At 41.8% G+C, this 18514-nt stretch overlaps 1 protein-coding gene across 1 annotated transcript in view; it reads right to left on the bottom strand.

Moving 5' to 3' along the window:
• The window catches only part of LARP4B (La ribonucleoprotein 4B), a 54522-nt gene extending 41843 nt beyond the window's left edge, over positions 1 to 12679 (bottom strand). Inside the window, exon 1 of the mRNA XM_021528807.2 lies at positions 12549 to 12679. The gene's annotated coding sequence lies outside the window, so the exon portion shown is untranslated. The remainder of the gene's footprint in view (positions 1 to 12548) is intronic.
• Between the last annotated feature and the right edge of the window lie 5835 nt (positions 12680 to 18514).

Raw genomic sequence — 18514 nt, 5'->3', positions numbered from 1 at the left:
TCATAAACACGGATACAAACTTTCAAGTTTCATCTGGTGGTTGAGGATACTTTCAAAAAAACATCTCAGCTGTTAGAGCTGACCCATCATCCTGCTGCATGGGGCACATGCTACCATTCTGTAGAGAAATAACATCATCCAAGCTGTATTACGCTCACAGAGAAAACCTGTGACAGAACACAGGAGTTTCCATCTTTCCCTTCAAAGTAGGAAATCAGTTTCTTTACAGAGCAGATGTGACAAGCAATCTAGCTTTCAAAGGATGGAATTATTTAAAATAAAATATACTGTGAAGAAGTTCCATTACCACAGCAGATAATACAGCTGTGAATAAGAAATCTAGCAGCACCAAAAGCTTATCTGTTTGTGGCCATGTCTGCAATCATCACTATGCCTACATCGGTTGTAAAATCTCTATTACACAACAGCAATTCAAAAGCTGACACGACATAAATATTTAGTCACAGCATGTGTCTACAGAAGTCTTGAATGCACTACTATTAAAAATCATCACAAGGTCCTCAATTTGTTTAACTGCTGATTAGCTAAATGGTTGGGGGAAAAGTTGAAAATTCACCTCTGCAGCTTAGTGTTTAGACCCAGTGATTTATTCAAGTCTGTCGGATGAAGGTTTCAAAACGTACAAGCATCCAGTGCATGTGCCAGCATGGTGGCTGGAAAGTTAGATTTCAAAAAAACCTGAGAAAAGTAACCATTGGATTTGTTTCAGTTTTCCTTCCTGCCAAGAAATTACTTATGCCCCAGCACTCTCCAGAATAATGCAACTTCTGGGTTCCTGAAAAGGAACATGGACCTAAGCACTGGGGGCAAACCTGCAACAGAATACTTGGGGAAGACTCAAGGCACTTCAAAATGTCCAAGGCAACTAGGTGTTAGCAAGAAATACAGTGTCAGAAGAACAATTAAACCTTAATGCTGTACCTTCTTTAACATCCTTCAACAGAAAACACAAATCATTTAGAGCTGCTGCTGCATCTACTTCACAAGTTTGGTTTTTTTTTAATCCCTTCTATTGTTTATAAGGTTGAGGGCCTCCAAAATTGTTCTGCAATTCTATTAATTATCCCTTAAAATGCAGTCTCTCCTTTAAGAAAGGCTGAAATAGTAAATCTTGCTGTTTAAAAGGAATACTGCATTTTTTAATTTAAAGATCTATGAAACATTTCTGTGTGAGGCTTCCCAAGCAATTCACAACTCTCATAATTTACTCAACATTCTCACTCACACAGAAACCTATGTGATGAAGAGCACACCAGAACTGATTACTCTGCAAGTCTGGAAATCCAGATCATTACAGTAATTAGCTGTCCAAAAGATGCCAAGCAGTAAGTTATTAAACAAAGGTGATAAAATACCAAAGAAACCTGATACTGGTAAATGATAATGACTGTACAGAGGCACATGAAAAACTCTTTCAGTGAAGAACAAGAAAAATGGGAAGAGGGTAAAGTTACAGTCTTACTCAGCATCTCAAGAAGATGATGTCAACAGTGCACAGAAAATAACAGGATGACTTCCACCAACAAAAATTATGATTTATAATTTTTTGTATCTAGCCTTTTATGCACTGTATTTAAAATATATGTGTGTAACAAAAAAAAAAAAATTTCACTACACTCAATGGTCTGTCACAGAATTTCTGCAGCCCTCCTGCACACCAGGAATCCTTCACATCCTTCACATGACGTTACTATCTGATGTACTCTCAAACATCACTCCAGATATGGACCAAGAAGCCTGTGGCTCACATCATCCTCACAAATACAATAAACCAGATGTTTAATGGTATAAAACCTAGCAAAAATCTTACCACTTAAGAACACTAGGAGTGCCTACCAAGCAAGAATAAGCCACTAGGAAGAAATGTTTATGCCTTATAAGAGTGTCATGTGCCCTGAAGACAAGAGTGATTGTGTCATGAGCAGTTTTCAGTTTGCTTATGCCTTGTTCTCAGTTTTCAAGTCTGAAGCGGCACTCTCCTGACTGTAGGCTGAAGCACATTACATTAAGAAACTCAACTCATTAATTAACAGGAGTTGCTTCATGTTGCACATCCATCACAAAGCCACAAGCTTGTTTTCCTCTCTGTAAGTGGACTAACAGCACACACCCTGCAGGTTATTCATAAAGATATATACTTAATTTCTATTATAACTATCATGTCAGATAAGATATTTATCAGATGATGATTTCAAAAGTACCACACTTAATTAAAATTCATCTCTTGACTCTGATTTGTGCATTTTCCAAGAAATCCCTCAAATGGCAGAGTTAAATTGTTAGCAGGTCAACCAAATCATGACAATTTCTGAAAAGAAAAGTGGAATGCTAACTTAATATAGATTAATAATGACTGCAATTCTCCACAACCCATTCTCTCTTGGAAAGCTGAATGTAGAATTACACATTCTACATTCACTACCAAGGCCTACAAAGAGCAGAAAACATCTCACATTGAATGAAAAAGGTCTTTTAACTTTCTCAGAAAAGAGATCAGAAATTTGTTACTCAAGTAGATTACATAAGTACCTTATCTGACGTATAATGATTTTTCACTAAAATGCTCCGTCATTTGCCCTCCATTATACTTGTAAGCATTTGACGTCCTGCCTACCTCCCAGCTCTGGCACAACTTTTTACTTTTCCAGGACAGAAAACATCACCAGCATGAACAAAACTTGAATAAATTTGAACACCCCGTTCTCCAGTTAAACAGAGAACTACTCAGTAGTTGCCTGCACAGGCACTTTACTTCTGTGGCCACCAAAACAGCAGCAGAGGAGAGAGGACTCAAGCTGAATGCCTGGTGGCATTAATCCTGTCCTGCTCTAGAGTAAACCAGAGGAGCAGAGTGCTGCAAAGCCAGTACTTCAGTTCTGAGTGGGACTCAACAGTTCAGGTCCACATCACTCTGCTGTTGCTGTTACAAAGCATCATCAATTAAAAAAACAAACAAAAAATACCAAAACAACCCAAAACCAAAAAAGGAAAGTAAAGGCTACAGTAGCATATCTGCAGAACCTTCACAACAGAAACCCCAGCACACTGAACTCTGCCTGTACTGAATTAAAGAGCGAAAAGGACAGGCCAGTGCAAGCCACTGCCTCTCCTACACTGAAATAATCAGAAAACTAATTAAGCCTAAATACAGGGCAAACAATGCTTTAAAGTAGCTACTGAATGACAAGCTTGGAGTTGGACCCCACACTCTGAACAGCACTTCATATCTGCATCTGCTTCCAAACTACATTTGGAATACATTTGTTAAATAAGCCTAACCAGAAAAGCAGACTAATTCTTCATATAATCTCCTAAAACCATCCAGCCTAAATAATGACTAAGTATATAAAGCCCCTTATATTTAAGCCTAACATGAGTTAAGAGGAACTGCAGGATGCGATGGAAGCACCTTCCTTTGGCAAGATTTTTTCTTGCATTAATATATTTTAATAACCAATTAGGTTCTCATCAGAGCATAGGCATCATATATTATACTAATGCACTATTCACATTGATTTCTTCTAATATTCCCATCCACCTACAAGGCAACAGCTTATGCTTGCAGTGTCCAGTGGAGTAGGATTCTGATCTGCAAACATAAGTCATAGCTGAGGAAATACAAAAAAACTCTTGGTATTTTTACTAATATGCATAAAATGTTTCCTTCCTACACAAATATTAATTCTAGATGTTTTAGGGTGGTCTTTGATAGGCTAATTGGATTTTCTCTGAAAGTCAAAGCTTTTCAATAACTTCAGAGGTCTTTATGCCAACAAATTAGATGGGAGAGTGTTCCAGGCTTTTAATGTAATACCAATATTTACTATCAAATAAAATTCTGGCTCACTGACCCAGAAATTGTCATTTCATGCAAATGTTAAATGATGGAAAAAAAAAATTATGGAAACCATCATAAAAGTGTATTTCTAAATTTTAGCACCATCAAATACAAAACCTCACCTAAATCGACTATCATCCATGTTGCTTGTTTTCACTAATGTAACATGAGTCAAAAACTGCACAACACTTCTGTACATACAGAAAGAAGAGCAATTGATTAGAAACAGTAAATTGAATGGGTGAGAAAACTCAAGCTTGCTTTGGAGTAGACAGGGTACTGTTAGCACTAAAGACTGGGTTTCACAAAATATTGCTCATTCTTGTACTTTTTTTAAATAGTCATTTAGAGAACACTACATGGTAGCTTAAACTTTTGAACTCTTAAAATAAATAGCCCTGTATTGCTCTTTCCCATAGCCAACAAAGACTTCATGAAGAGATTAACATGGCTATCAGAAAAGAGATCCATAATCTGTTTCATTCAAACTATTATTTATTCTGACAGACATCTCCAGCAGGTAAGTTTACTCTGGCACTCTGGACACCAAGTCTGTCTCATCCTACCATACCTTCTCTGAATTTATGCACATACAAGGAATTATTATGCAAAGATAGTATCTTGCATAATAATGTATTTTCTTTGTTTCCTTTCCTTCCCCACATAACTGGCCTGCTCTCACTTAACCAATGAGGTGGTGGTTGTTTTTTTTTTTTTTTTTTGTGTTTGCTTTTCCCCAAAGTAGCTATGGAAGGGAAGTATAAGATTAATTTTCCCATTCCTGTGCTGAAGGAAGCAACAATTAAGCATGCTTCACTTCAGAGTAGTGAAGTTTATGGAAACCGTTGCACTTTCACTGTGAGAGACAGTTTCAATCTAAGACAAACTGATTCCTGATTTGGAGTGAAAATTAGAAAGACACTGAACTTTGCTGGACAACATACTCACCAGCACCTCAGCATGTCAGGCTCACTGTAAGTAGACCTGTCATTTCATAAATTCTGTCTGTTTAACAAAACAACTGCCAGTTCTACAGTATTTTACTAGTTGCTTCAAGTTTTTAAAGCTAAGAGGCAGCAACTGATGTCTATTTGCCTTTTCCCAATTCTTCAAATAAACACTAAATCTTCAAATTCTGTAACACATGACGAGGTTCCAGGAGGTTTAGCACTTGCTTAGAGGGAACAAGTTAAATGTTGTGCATGAAGAGCGTGAGTTTGGCAATGCTGGGAACAACGAACTTCCTTGTTTCAATTACTGAATGTTCCTCCTCACGATTTACCAATACCAGCTCGAAGTTTTCCGCATTCTTTACTACACTGCTAACCAGAGAGTGGCTGAAGCACTCACAGCCTGCCTGTGACTCCAGGCAGGACACTTGGCAAAGGAGAAGGAAACAACTAACCCAGCTCTGCTGGGCAGGATTTTATGAACCTCATCTTCCTCAAGAAAAATTCTGAAGTTGGCAGAAGCAGATGAAGTATTTTATGATGAAAGATAAGACTAAAAACACCACTTGAAGCTATAGGGTTAATATTTAGTGCAGTTCCAAGAGTGAGGTTCGAAGTCTGACCTTCTTTAACAGATCTTAATAGTCTTATCTTAGAATATTGCTATTACTTGGATTCCATGTTTCAAGTCTGCAATCAGTATCACACTTAAGCAAGAGGAGGTTAAAAGCTGCATTTGGAACTTCCAGGACCATTAATATTTTTAGTACTTTGAATTATTATTTAAGACACGTCCAAGGCTTCAGAGCCAATTTGCCAAGTTCTTTATCATGGCATTCTGGGACCATACAAAAAACTCCTAATTCAGGGAAGCAGAAATCTAACACCACAGATCTCAAATTCAAATGCACACAGAACTAGAATTCTGGAAAAGATCTGATGCAAACCAATGGGACAACCATTACAATCTTCCTGGATTATATCTTCCCTCACAACATGCCTGAGAAAACAAAGAGAGAAGAGGAACTATACCTACATGAAGTCCAAGTGAGAGGTATATATAACCAAATATGATGTTGATAACACCAGTGACAAGCAAAAAGGTACAGTGACAATTTTTGTCCCAACACAAATGTATACAGCAATCCTTGACAATGCAAAGACTATTTCAATAAAGAGTCATTCTGCAAAACAAACAGTCTGGGATGACTCCCCTCAATCTCTGGGGTTTTGTAGTTTGTTTTGGTTTTTGTTTGTTTGTGTTTTTTGGGGGTTTTGTTTGTTTGGTTGGTTTTTTTCCAGGTGACTTGAAAAGCATTCATTGACCTAAAATGTTAGTTTAAGTTTTGAAACACCTTCAGGACCAAATCTAAAGTGAAATTTAACTCCTTTAAATTCAACACAGAAGAAGCATAATTTAACTTTAAGGTTTTGTAAAAGAAAAGGAAGCTAATGTTTTTTGCCAATGATTATTTCATTAACCTCTTTGCCAAAAATAGAATTTAACTCCAATAATCCACTCATTTTAGTATTACTTCCTCTTTTACTAAAGGCTAGCATCCTTCATTACAAGCTTCACCGAAACCAGAAGCAGCTCTTGCTTAGTTTTAGATCACTGTATGAAAGACTATCACCTTCTGGGTGCACATTTGTTCACAGTCAGAGTACCCCACCTTCCTAGAGTATCACTGTAATCAAAACTACTGGTAATTCAGGTTTTGACTCACAGTCAAAGGATGGACTGCCAATATTTTAGCTTGGATTTAATGACAATAATCCTTCCTTGCAAGTCAAAATAACTGGGCAGACCCTTCTAAAAATTCCACTTATTCCTTGAATCCAGTTATAATACACAATGTTAACTAAAAAAATTATAATCATAAAATATAGAACTATAAGCTAAACTGTAACATATGTTCATTAAGAGTCCCTTCCCTTCTTGATAGCATTTTTTTTTTTTACATTTATTATGAATAATTGGACAAGAACCTTTAAATTTGAGCATGGACACAAGCCCAAGATCCTGGAGAGATGCCAATGTAGACAATTATATTCTGACCAAATTGTTTGCCTTGCTGCTTTAAGCAGCAACATGGTGACCATTTTCTGTCCCTATCTGTCGGTCAGCAACAACATTGAATGGGAATGAAACTCAGAGGTAAGTCTGCAATTCTGCACATCCAGGTAGCTCAGCACTTAAAGTAACTGTACCCCAGTACATTCTTAACTTTTGCTCTACTTTATAATTCCTAGAACAAGAACCAGAAACCAGAAGAATACATCCAAACATCTGAGCATAAACCCTAAGCACTAGGGTATGGAAAAGCAAGCTACTTTGGACATTGGCCTGTTGATTCATCAGTTCCTTGTTTAAACAACAGTTAGAGTCAGACTCTGTTGTGGGGCAACCTGTGACAGCATCACAACCTGTGAAAATACGCATATGGATACCAACAGTGACCGAAAACAAAACCATAAAGCTGCCAAGAAACATCACTGTAAAGCTTTCAAACCTTTCATTAAGTTTCTGCCAAATGAGATTCATGAAATAATTTTTTTTCTCAACACAGTTACTATTTAAGTAATATTTTGTTTCTCGGGTTTCCCTGTCTGATCACTAGCATCCTATAATTATAAAATATTTCACTTGAAATCACACCGCAGAACGTTGGATCGGCCGAGAAACACTGATAAACACTTCTAACAGAGTAACAGAAATCTACAGTGCTTTAAGCAAGTTTGCAATTCCACTAACAAGCCAGATGGAAGTTCGCCTTATGAATAGTACCAATAAAGTATTCACCATTGTTGCTTACTTCCAGAAGTCAGGAGTGAAGGGCCAATAAGAGAGAATTAACTCATCCAAAGGGAAAATATTGTTTAGATACTTGTGCAAAAAACCCACAATAAATCTAAAAGCCAAATAAGGTGATACAGTATTTAGACTTCCAAAAAGCCCAGCACTAGCTTTAGATAAAATAACTCTTATGTTCTTCACACTGAAAACTCAGTGTATTCCCAAACATATTCCATGTGAAATTCTGATAGCATCTGAAGGTGTAATTTCCAAAGTCTGTGTTGCCAGTGTTTCCTGTTTTCAATAATGAAAGTTATATTGGCAGTTTAGAAAAGAATCCCTAACAGACAAAGCAATTGTGTCCAATTCATCACAGGCTACCATGGCAGACAGATGTCTATACACTTCTATAGGCATCTATATTTCTATCTATATGTGCAACAGTCCAGAACTCAAAGTTGTGTATACCTGCCACTACCTAAAAATACACATACACTGAACTCAGTATATCTGTGAACTCTGCATGGCCACAGAGGCAATCCAGAACAAACCTTTACTGTAGGATATGCTCTCTGGAACACCAGCTCCTTACATGGCAACAGCCTTATGAGAATAACAACAGAGCTGCTGGAAGTGCAGAGGTGGCAATCCATTCAGCTTATGAACAACTGATTCCTTTTGTATTACATCATTCAACTACCCATTAAGGAGCTGGACTGACAGGATCCAGAACATGCATAGCCCAGCCCTCCCTGGTAAACGAGAGCATTTGAAAAGATTAAGACTCAAAGAAATTGGTGATTCATCAGGGTGTCAAAACAGCGCTTCCCCAATTCCCGGCAATGTTCTAGGCCAAGCAGCTAGCCACATATTAGTAACCTCTGTCAGACTTCCAATTCTGGAGCTAATTGTTGTTCCTGAAACACATACCCAGACACAAAATACCTGCAGCAGCACACATCACAGAATGAACACTGCCACGGCTATCCTAATCACACATTTATGCTGTATTACAGTCACACCTAATTTGAGCACTCTGAAGCACCTTTGTTGTGTGCAAGTATTGCTCTGAATGGGGGGAGGCACCCTCTTTTAAAAAGGGCATGGAACAGCTACACACACAGATGTGAAAGACCAGTGATTTCATAAATCCTTGGCTCCATCACATCACCAAAATTTAAGTACCAACAGCTGGCAACCAATTAAGAGAAATTGTTTCTATCTTGTAATACTTTTATGGAACTTGAATAGATGAATGGGTGGAACAGAAATCAACTGCTGGTCTCCTGTTTTTAACAAGTTCCTCAGACTTGTTGATTGTAGATATATTTTTATTATTAGACAGTCAAAGTCATTATATGCTTAAAGAGAAAAGAAACAGGCTGTTGGAATAGTAATGAGTCTTCTTCAATTATCCAGTATGTGCAGTACAAAAACGTTTTTTGACCAGGTGAAGTATCACTCAGTTTTATATTCTGTGAAGTAACTTTAGAATGCTATTTTTGTGTTTAACTGTTGTGATACGCTAGCTTGCCTTGAGTTTAGTACAGAGGAGTTAATGCACAGGAAAAGAAAACAGAGCTTTCCCAAAGCATTAGCTTGAAAATGCAAATACAATTAGAACTGGTGCCTTTGACAAAGCACATTATCAGTTCAGGGGAAGAGGTTGTGCGTGTGTGTCTTCTCTTTTTTGAGGGATTACAAACTTTGAAACAGTGCTAATTTTAAGTTTGATGTCAATTTCCCCTCCCTAATTCAGTAAGTGGCTTCTGTGGTGAAATCCACCCGTCTAGATCTTGTATATGGACTAAAATCAGAGTATTCATTTTAGCACATGCATGCCTTGCTTTCAGAACAACATTGCTCAAACATCTTTCCAGGGCCTTTACTACAAGAGTGGCTTTTATTCTCATCTTCTACACAGCTCTCCACACATCACTGCCTATATCAAAACTGCAGGGAGAGGGTTAATTTTCTTCCTTAAAACGTCCTGTTTTGTAACATCCTTCCTACTCACACCTGTGTGCCCATTCTGAATGCAAATGCACAAGACTTCCAATACTCTTGTTAGCTGAGTATCACTGATTACATGCAGGGGAAAAAAAAATGCAGCCTGAGATTATTTTCTACAGTTATGTCTAAGACTTAGACTCCAAAAACGTTGTTTTACTAGTAAATGCTTACAGGAACTAAGTAAAAGCTTAGAGAATTTTGTGAACCACACTTATTACATCTTAAGGCATGTAACAGTTTCTCACATGTGTGCATACATGCACACACACAAATCACACTCCCAAAGCTTAATATTCTCTGGACTCCAGAACACATTTCTTTTGCTTGCTTCATCTCTTTCTGCCAGCAATAGCCCTCCTGACACTGCATTTATGAGCTACCTCCACAGCCACCTTCACACCTCCACGGCAAGAGCCCTCTTCTTTGAGATCGATAAGGCAGAGGCCTTTGCAAAACCTGCTCCTTTCAACACAGGCACAAGAAAAGTCAAGTGCTTTACATTCTCATTTGTGTGCCTTACCTGTTAATTTAGGAGAATGTGAATGCCTGATGAATATATATAGACACCATAGAATTAAACATTAATAGCGCTGAAGGTCCTAAAAACCACCTAGTTTTTAAAAAACCAAACTGATGGAATACATCTACACCTAATTACTTTGTTTTTTGTAACTCCTTTTTTGCTATCTTTAAGCTGTCACTTTAGATTTGTCATGCACTATGGTCACAAACATGCCTTTTCCGTGTCTCGCATGTGCATTTTGTGAGGTAATGTAATAAATATTTAACAAAGAGTTTATATTACCATGCCAATTAAGCTCTCAACTGATTTAAAGCCCAAGCTGCTGCAAGATATGAGACTTAATAATGGACGCAGAAACAGATCAGTACACTACATGCAGATTAGACAAACTTGACTCTATTGAGTTTGCATTTCAGCAAATAAACCAAGGAATTAACTTCATTCTAATCGAAATAAATCATCATCAGAAACTGCCTACATGGTTTCTGTATCTCTCAAAGAATCAAAAACCCCCAAAGTTCCCAAGCCCCCATAACTGCCTCCAATTTCAGATCACTTGTTTTGCTCTTCAATGAAACAGATTTAAGATACGGTCCTATATCTAAGCAATATATATATAATAAATACATAGCAATCATTTGTATTTTCTATGTGTATATTGGCACTACAGCCAGCCATAAAAAGTAAGCAAGGCAGCACATACTTGCGCTGACATCTTTAGTCCCTCAGTTTTTGTTTATAAATGGGGAAAAAAAAAAACCTGGAAAAAATTACAAGATAAACAATCAACTAACAATCTGTTCAATCTAACCCAGAACATTGTGTGTGCTTATGAACCCAATTACATACAATTGTTTATTAAGGAACATCCAAGAGATCTAATGCTTACGATTTTCTGCTTGTAAATTCTATGTTCGCAATTCATTTAAGCAAAACTTTTACCTCAGTTTGAATAAAGACTATTTTTCCCCCCAAATCTAAGACAAATTAAATGTAGAAGTAATTGTGGCTTCCATATAAAGAGCATATCCACATGAATGACAACACATGTAGAAAAAAAAAATTTTCTGTATATATTATACATAAAATATATACTGCTTTTTGTATGTGCATTAACAGGCCTCAGCCTAGTTTTCACCTCCCTTTCAGTTCCCACAAAAAAAAAAAAAGTCAATATTGTTCTAATAGCTAGAGTGATTAAGCTGATTAGCTTGATATCTTGAGAACTAACTTGAAGAAATGCTTACAAATCAGCATGGAGAAGTGAAAGTTCAACTGATAAAAAGTTACTAGACCAGAATCAAAACCCAAGAGTTGTGAAATACCAGCAAGTTGAAAAAAAAAAAAATACAACGTGCTTTGACCTTTGAGAATTTATCCAATCTGTAAAAACTAGATAAGTCTGACATTAAACTTCAACCACAAGACAGACCTTACAATAGCAGTCCTTGAGAAAGAAGAAAGATTCCTTCTCCAATTTTGCTAAGGATTCAGGGGGCAACAAAAACTAGGCCAGAGACAAGACGCAGAATCGGAAGCCAGAATTCCCATGGTTTTACCCCAACAGTGACTCAAGTTTAAACAGTGGTTTTGAAACCAGCTCTCTCTCTGTGTGGCCACAGGCAAGTCTTAACCACCTTGCCTCAATTCGCTTAGCTGCAGAATAAAAATAATTATACTTATCTGCCACACAGGAATCTCGCACAACAAACACCGTTTGGCAAGGGCACATCTGTTTAAACCGTGGACAATGCTACGTAGTAATTTTGAGCACCTGAACAAACTGAAACCGAGAATGAAAGCAACCTGGCCGCAGCAGCTACCGAAGGCCCAACAACAGCTGAACGCCGGGGGCAGCGCAGGGCCCGTGCGCTGCCGCAGGTCCCGCTCCGCAGCCCGGGCGCACCCCCGGCCATTCACCTGCCCGGGGCACGGCTCGCCCGAACGCCGGCGACGCGCCCGGAGCGATGGGCCGGGGCTGGCCCCGCCTGCCGCCCCGGAGGGTCCCGCCGCCCATCCGCCCCGGCCGGGTCCCCCGGCGCTCGGCCCCGTCCCGCGGCGCTCCCGCAAGGCCCCGTCGGCGCGGGGGCAGAGCTCACCCGCTGCGCCCGGGGCGGCGAGGCCGCAGTGCGGGAGCGGCCCCGGCGGCTCGCCCGCCCTACCCCCGCCACTGCCGCGGCCCCGAGCCGGGATCCTCCTCCTCCCTCCCGTCTCTCCCCCGGGAACCGCCTCGGGTGGGAAGATGGCGGCTCCGGCCGCCTCCCCGGTGCGAGGGGGCGACGGAGCGGGGGGTGTCGCTCGCCCTTCGGCCCCGCCATGGCCCCGCACCGGGAGACGCGGCCGCGGAACAGCCCCGGCGGGCGCCGTCGCCCGGAGAGCGCGGGCCGGGCGGCCCCTCGCACTCACCTGTCACCAACAGCCGCCGCCGCCGCCCTCGGGCCGAGGCTCGGCACGGGGGACACGGGCGGGTACGGGGAGGCTCCGCCGGCGCGGGGCCTTTCGCTCCTGTCGGGTTCCCGCGGGCGCCGGGGCCTCTCGCCGCGCCGCCGCCGCCGCCGGGGCCTCGCCGCCGGATGCCGTGAGGAGGAGAGCGGAGCGCGAGGCGGGGCCGAGGGGCGCGGGCGGGGCGGGGGGGGCGCGGGGGGCGGCGGCGGCTCCGGGCCCGAAACGTCTCCGAGCCGAGACTCAACCACCCGCTCGCATGAGAGACCCGCTTCCGGCTCCCGGCGGAAGTCCTGCCCCCGCCGGCGGAAGGGATTGGCCGGCGCCGCTCGGCCGGGCGCCGCCGCGCGCCCATTGGCGGAGCGGGGGAGGGGGAGGGGGGGAGGGGGCGCCGGCGCGCGCGCGGCGTGTGACGCGCGGAGCGGCGCGTGAGGCGCCTGACGTCACCCGCCGCCGAGGGGCGCGCGGGGGGCGGGGCCGGCGCCGCCCGCCCCTCCCGCTCGCTTCCCCCGGAGGCGTTTTGTCCCTTCGCGCTCACCGTAGCCGCGCCGGGAAGTGGCGGGAAAAGAGAGGGGAAGGGAAGGGAAGGGAAGGGAAGGGAAGGGAAGGGAAGGGAAGGGAAGGGAAGGGAAGGGAAGGGAAGGGAAGGGAAGGGAAGGGAAGGGAAGGGAAGGGAAGGGAAGGGAAGGGGGAGGGAGGAAGGGCGGGTCGCGGCTCCTGCTTCGGGAGCGGTGCCCCCTGTCTCGCTGTGTCGTGTGTCGGCGGGCAGGGTGCAGCCGGCCGGGCGGTGTTTCGGGGCACAGGGACGCAGCGGGCCGGGGCCTCCCTGAGGGCTGCGCTGAGGGAGCACGGCCGGCTCTGGGCTTCGGCGCAGGGCGCGGTGTCGCCTTCTGGAGCGCTGCCATGGCAGCGGCGGGAGGCACCTATCCGGAATTCCCTCCCGCAGAGAGCTCCTGGTCTGGCAGCGCCTGTGGAGCGGGACTGAGCAGTTGTGGCTCGAAGGGAAGTGGTAAACTTAAATAGAATTTTAGGAGGAAAGTATTTAGTGACAGAGTGACACATTTATTTTGCTTCATGTGGGTTATGAAAGCCTGGAGAGTCTTGTCTCATAGAATCACAGAATGGTTTGGCTTGGTAGACACCTCAGAGATCATCGAGTTCCAGCCCCTCTTCTCATGGACACCACTCCAGGTTGCTGCAAGCCCTGTTCAGGCTGGCCTTCAACGCTTCCAGAGACAGAGCATCCACAGCTTCTCTAGGAAATACGTCCCAGTGCCTCCCCAGCCTCCCCCTATTCATCGCACAGAGGGAGAGGAGTCCAAGGAAACAAAGGGCCATGGAACAGTCCTGGGAAGACAAGGGCTGCAGCAGGAAGGAAGGATTGTTTTGTTAAGCAGGATCCACACAGTGCTTCCCTCCAACAGCAAGTTCCAGTCCTCACAGACTGGCTCCTCTCTGCCACTGCCAGGGCTTGACAAGCAAAGAAGCTGCTGGGAAGTACAAATGCATTTTGTACTAGGCTGGAGAATGCCAGGCTGGACTGAACAACGTGCGTGGGAAGAAAAGGGAACGCAGACAGGCAGGCACAGGACATTCTGGTTGGAACACGAGGGACTATAGGCAGAGGTGACATCTCTGTAGGACTCTCCCAACTTCTCAGCCTCAAGCTCTCTCACTCTTCCCAAGATGAGGAAAAGAATAAATCTTCAGTTATATAAAACTGCAGTGAGCCCACAAGATTCAAGAGTTCTTTTGTTTGACCAAGGAACAAACAAGTCTTGTCAAACAGTTCTAGTTATTTAGTACAGATCATCATCTATTTTTAACTACAGTTAATTAGGCAAAAGGAAGACTTGTGGTTTCCTCTTGGGACTTCAGGAGGAAAAAAAAAAAGTCTAGAAAGGATCATGTTCCAGAGTTGCTCCCAGTCCTCAGCTTGTCTACAAGCTATAAAAACTGCAAAAGTACATCACATTACAACCAGTTACCAGTAGTTATCTGTACCATGCATTGCTGTCTGTCTGCATCTCAGAAATTAATCCAGATAGGATAATCCAATTTTTAATACTTACTGATAGGATTCACATGCCTGTCTTCCAGGTATCTGCTAGAAATTCCCATAGAGACACTACAGCAATTAGAAGACCAATTTTAAGGACAAGCACCCTTTTGGAATGGTTTTTGTGATAGTTTTAATGTCTCGATGTTACTGTATTGCCAAAAATCCCTTGCTAACAGGGGCACTAAAAAACATCCCAGTGCAAGGAGTGAACTCAGACCCTACTGGACACAGAGCTTTGCAGCAAAGTCCATCTCAGTGCTCACTCTTGGGCAAACAAGGGGATGTTTTCCATAGGAAGTTGTTTCACTTTTGCAGAAATGTTATGAGGAAAAAGCCCTGAGCAGAGGAAGACAGATAGGATACAGCTTGATGGGGAAAAGGAATAAACCAGCTTTGAGAGTGGGTGTTCAGAAGGACAGACCCTCAGACAGTGCCTCAAGCAGTGCAGGGAACATCACTGATCCATCAGGTGGTCACCACATAGCCACCGTATAAACAGTTGCTTAAAAGTCTACCTAATACTTTTTTAAAATGTATTTTATAAAGGAGTTCAATATAATTTTGTTGTTTAATGCCAGACCATTTTTCAACAGACTGCAGTACTTGTCAAGAAAAAAAAAAAAAAAAAAAAAAAAAAAAGGTCTGATTTTAAAGTCTCAAACATGATAAGCCCCATTATATCCTTGTTCTTGAGAGGCCTCAAAATTCCTTACTCCTTTAGGCAGGCAGTCTTCATGTCTGCCCAAGCTGTATTCCCATACAACACTAGGTGAAGCACTTTTTCTGGAAAGTAATGTGAGTTTTCTACCTGCCTGGCCCCCTTCTGAGTCTCACTGTGGGGGATGTGGAACTTAATCTCTAAAAATGCTTCCGTTTTTTAATGGCACACTGCTGAGATCAAAGAGGTTTGATGTTTTCCTTGGTACCCTGGTAGCTGAGAAATGTGTGCCCAGATAGGAGTGAAATATTACAGACTGACCATGGATGCTATGTGTGGTAGTAGAAACTACTCCTGTTTCTTCTGCCTTTTATACTCAGCAGTCAGAAGAGAGAGTGCACCTCTGAAGGAGCAATGTCCATGAGTAATTGGACCCTTAGTGTACAAAAATCAAGCAAGATTAGACTAATTAAATGTTTTTTCCTTGATCTGTGGTCAATCAGATATAAAAAGGACTATGTAAGTTACTTCTCAGCATATTAGATGTATTCCTAAAATTACATTTTGGTCTGGAGGAGTCCCAGGGGGAGCCTCATTGCTGTCTAAAACTGGAGGTTGTAGCCAGGTCAGGTTGGTTTTTTCTGTCAAAACTCAAGTGAAAGGATGAGAGGAAATTGAATTGTGCCAGGGGAAGTTCAGCTTAGATATTAGAAAAGAAAATGTTCACTGGAAGAGTAGTCAGGCACTGGAGTGAGCTGTCCAGAGAGGCTGGTGATATGGTTTAGGGATGGTTTTGGAAGTGCTGAGTTGAGGGCTGGACTAGATTATCTTGAAGGTCTCTTCCAACCTTGATGAATCTTTCATTCTGTGATTCTGTAAGTTTTTAAATTAGGATTCATAGTTAGGGGGTAAGAAAAAGGTCTTTGGTATGCTTAAGAAGATAACTGTACAAAGAGGAACTGCAAATAATGCAGTGTTCCTGGAAACTAAACCTAGAACTGAGCAGCCAGAAAATCAAATCCTCAAAAGTCACTGGATGTACTGAACACTTGGGCTTTACAGTCTTTATGATTTCTTCTCAATATAGTAAAAAGCTTAATATTTCCTTCATCACAAGAGCATGGAGGATTAATTAATTGAAGTTTGTGAAGCACTTGGGTGGAATGATAAAAACTTCCACTAACAGAGAACTAGATTTCTGCTTTGTAAGGAAGTTCTTGGTCTGGACTGCCTCTTTTTTATTGTTTGTTTGCGAGTTTGTGTTTTTATGTTTATTTATTTTTACTCCTTTGAAACACACTCATAAAATCCCTTCAGATCTGTGGGATAAGTCTTCATGAATCACTAGTATTTAAGAATTGCTGACCTGAAGCACTTGCCAAAAGTCACAAACCACTCAGTACTCTGCAATTTTGTGAGACCTTATGAACCAAGTAATATTTTACAATTCCTGAAGCTCTTATCCAGCTTTGCAGGAAGAGATATGTTTTGAAACCTAATATACTAAATTATGGTACACAATGGGCTATTCCTGTCATAAAACTTTAATAGAATACTGTAACCAGTCTCTATTGCATGGATTTGATGAGTGGCATTTTAAGTATATATTATTTCTATGTCAGTATCTTTCATAAGTCACAAGTAAATATATGATTGTGCCAAAGACAGTCCTTGGTCCAAGAAGACCATCTCAACAGCCAATGTGGAGGACATGAGAAGCTAAATAATCCTTCCAAAGGGAGGGGAAACTAAGAGAGATTAAGTGACCTGCTGAAAGGTTATACAAGATAGGCACATCTAAGTTTCAGCTCCAAGTGGTATCTTATACTTTAGTGAAATGTTCAGGCTTCCTTTGTAGCTAAGTGAAAATCAATTATCAAGTAAACTGTTGAAAGTCCTTTATTGATCAGATAGATTTATTATCTCTGTTACCCCATGCATCTCTAACTGAAGGAATGATCCAGGTTCAGATGAGGTAGACAGAGATATGGTTCCACTATAACTTTTCTTGTTTGATGTTTAATGGCATACTCTTCATTTCTCAGCTAAGTTCAGATGTGTAATACAGAGTATTCAGTATTGAGAAAAGCAGGTGATAATTTGGATCTGGTTCTTTTCCAGTTGAACAACCATTTTTAACACTGTGGCGAGGCTATCACGAGACAATTCCTTAATTAGATCCAGTGCCAAAATGCAGCTGGACTGCAGTGGAGTCCTGATGCCCAGACGGCAGCGCTGGGTGCCCACACGCGGCTGACAACATGAACACGTGCACTTCATGTCTTCCTTGGATCTTCAGTATCAAGCCTTCTAAAGCTCTGCTGTAGAACCAGTTCAAACAACCCCACTCTCAGCAGATTTTCCCTCTGGCCTTATCCCTGCAGTAGGTGAGTCTGATTTCTTTAAGACACAGAGACCATTCTAAACTAAGGCTGTAGTGTGGGTGCGAGCCGTTGTTAAACCTGAGATTTCACCCTGTAAAAAAAGTCTAAGCTGTAGACTTAACATAAATACTAAAACTGTTGTTAACAGCAGCTGATTACAAACTTTCAGGAGGTGGTTTAACAGTAATAATTACTGATAATTGAGCATAATCACAAATCTGAAAATAGCCATTCTGTTTAATGGAGTTTGCACTATCATAAAACTGGCACAGGCCTTACACACACACACAGAATCACAAGGTTGGAAGAGACCTTCAAGATCATCAAGTCCAACCCATTCCCTGACACTTCAAATAACCCATGGCACTGAGTGCCATTCTGTCTATAGACCTGCCACTCTGCTACAGACCTGCAGCAGAGTCAGGACTTGACAACCCAGGCATATTCTGGGTTTGGACAATATTCTCTCTTTGATTTAGTTATTGTTAATCTGTGACATATTTGTGTCTTTAGCTTGGGCCCATTTTTAAAAGCTTATTAAACCTTATGAAAAAATTGTATAATTTATACATTTTCTGGCTGAGTAAAAATTTTTAAGGGGTCTGGAATATAATATTTTCTCTAGCAGTAATGGTATTAGCAATTTTCTGCCTTTGTACCTATTTTCATCATTTTATCACTGCTGTTTCTGAGCACTTCACAACAGTCTTTAAATATCATTATAGCTCCTGTGTGAAGTGTGAGTTATTTATCCCCTATCAACAGCTGGCAACCTAAGGCATGAACATGTTTGAGGTCTGTGTTTTAACAGGCCCCATACAAAAGT

This window comes from Lonchura striata, chromosome 1 (assembly GCF_046129695.1).
Source record: "Lonchura striata isolate bLonStr1 chromosome 1, bLonStr1.mat, whole genome shotgun sequence".
In the NCBI taxonomy this organism is placed as follows: Eukaryota; Metazoa; Chordata; class Aves; order Passeriformes; family Estrildidae; genus Lonchura; species Lonchura striata.
The sequence above is the reverse complement of the archived record's forward strand: the minus strand, read 5'-3'. Positions and strand labels throughout refer to the sequence as shown.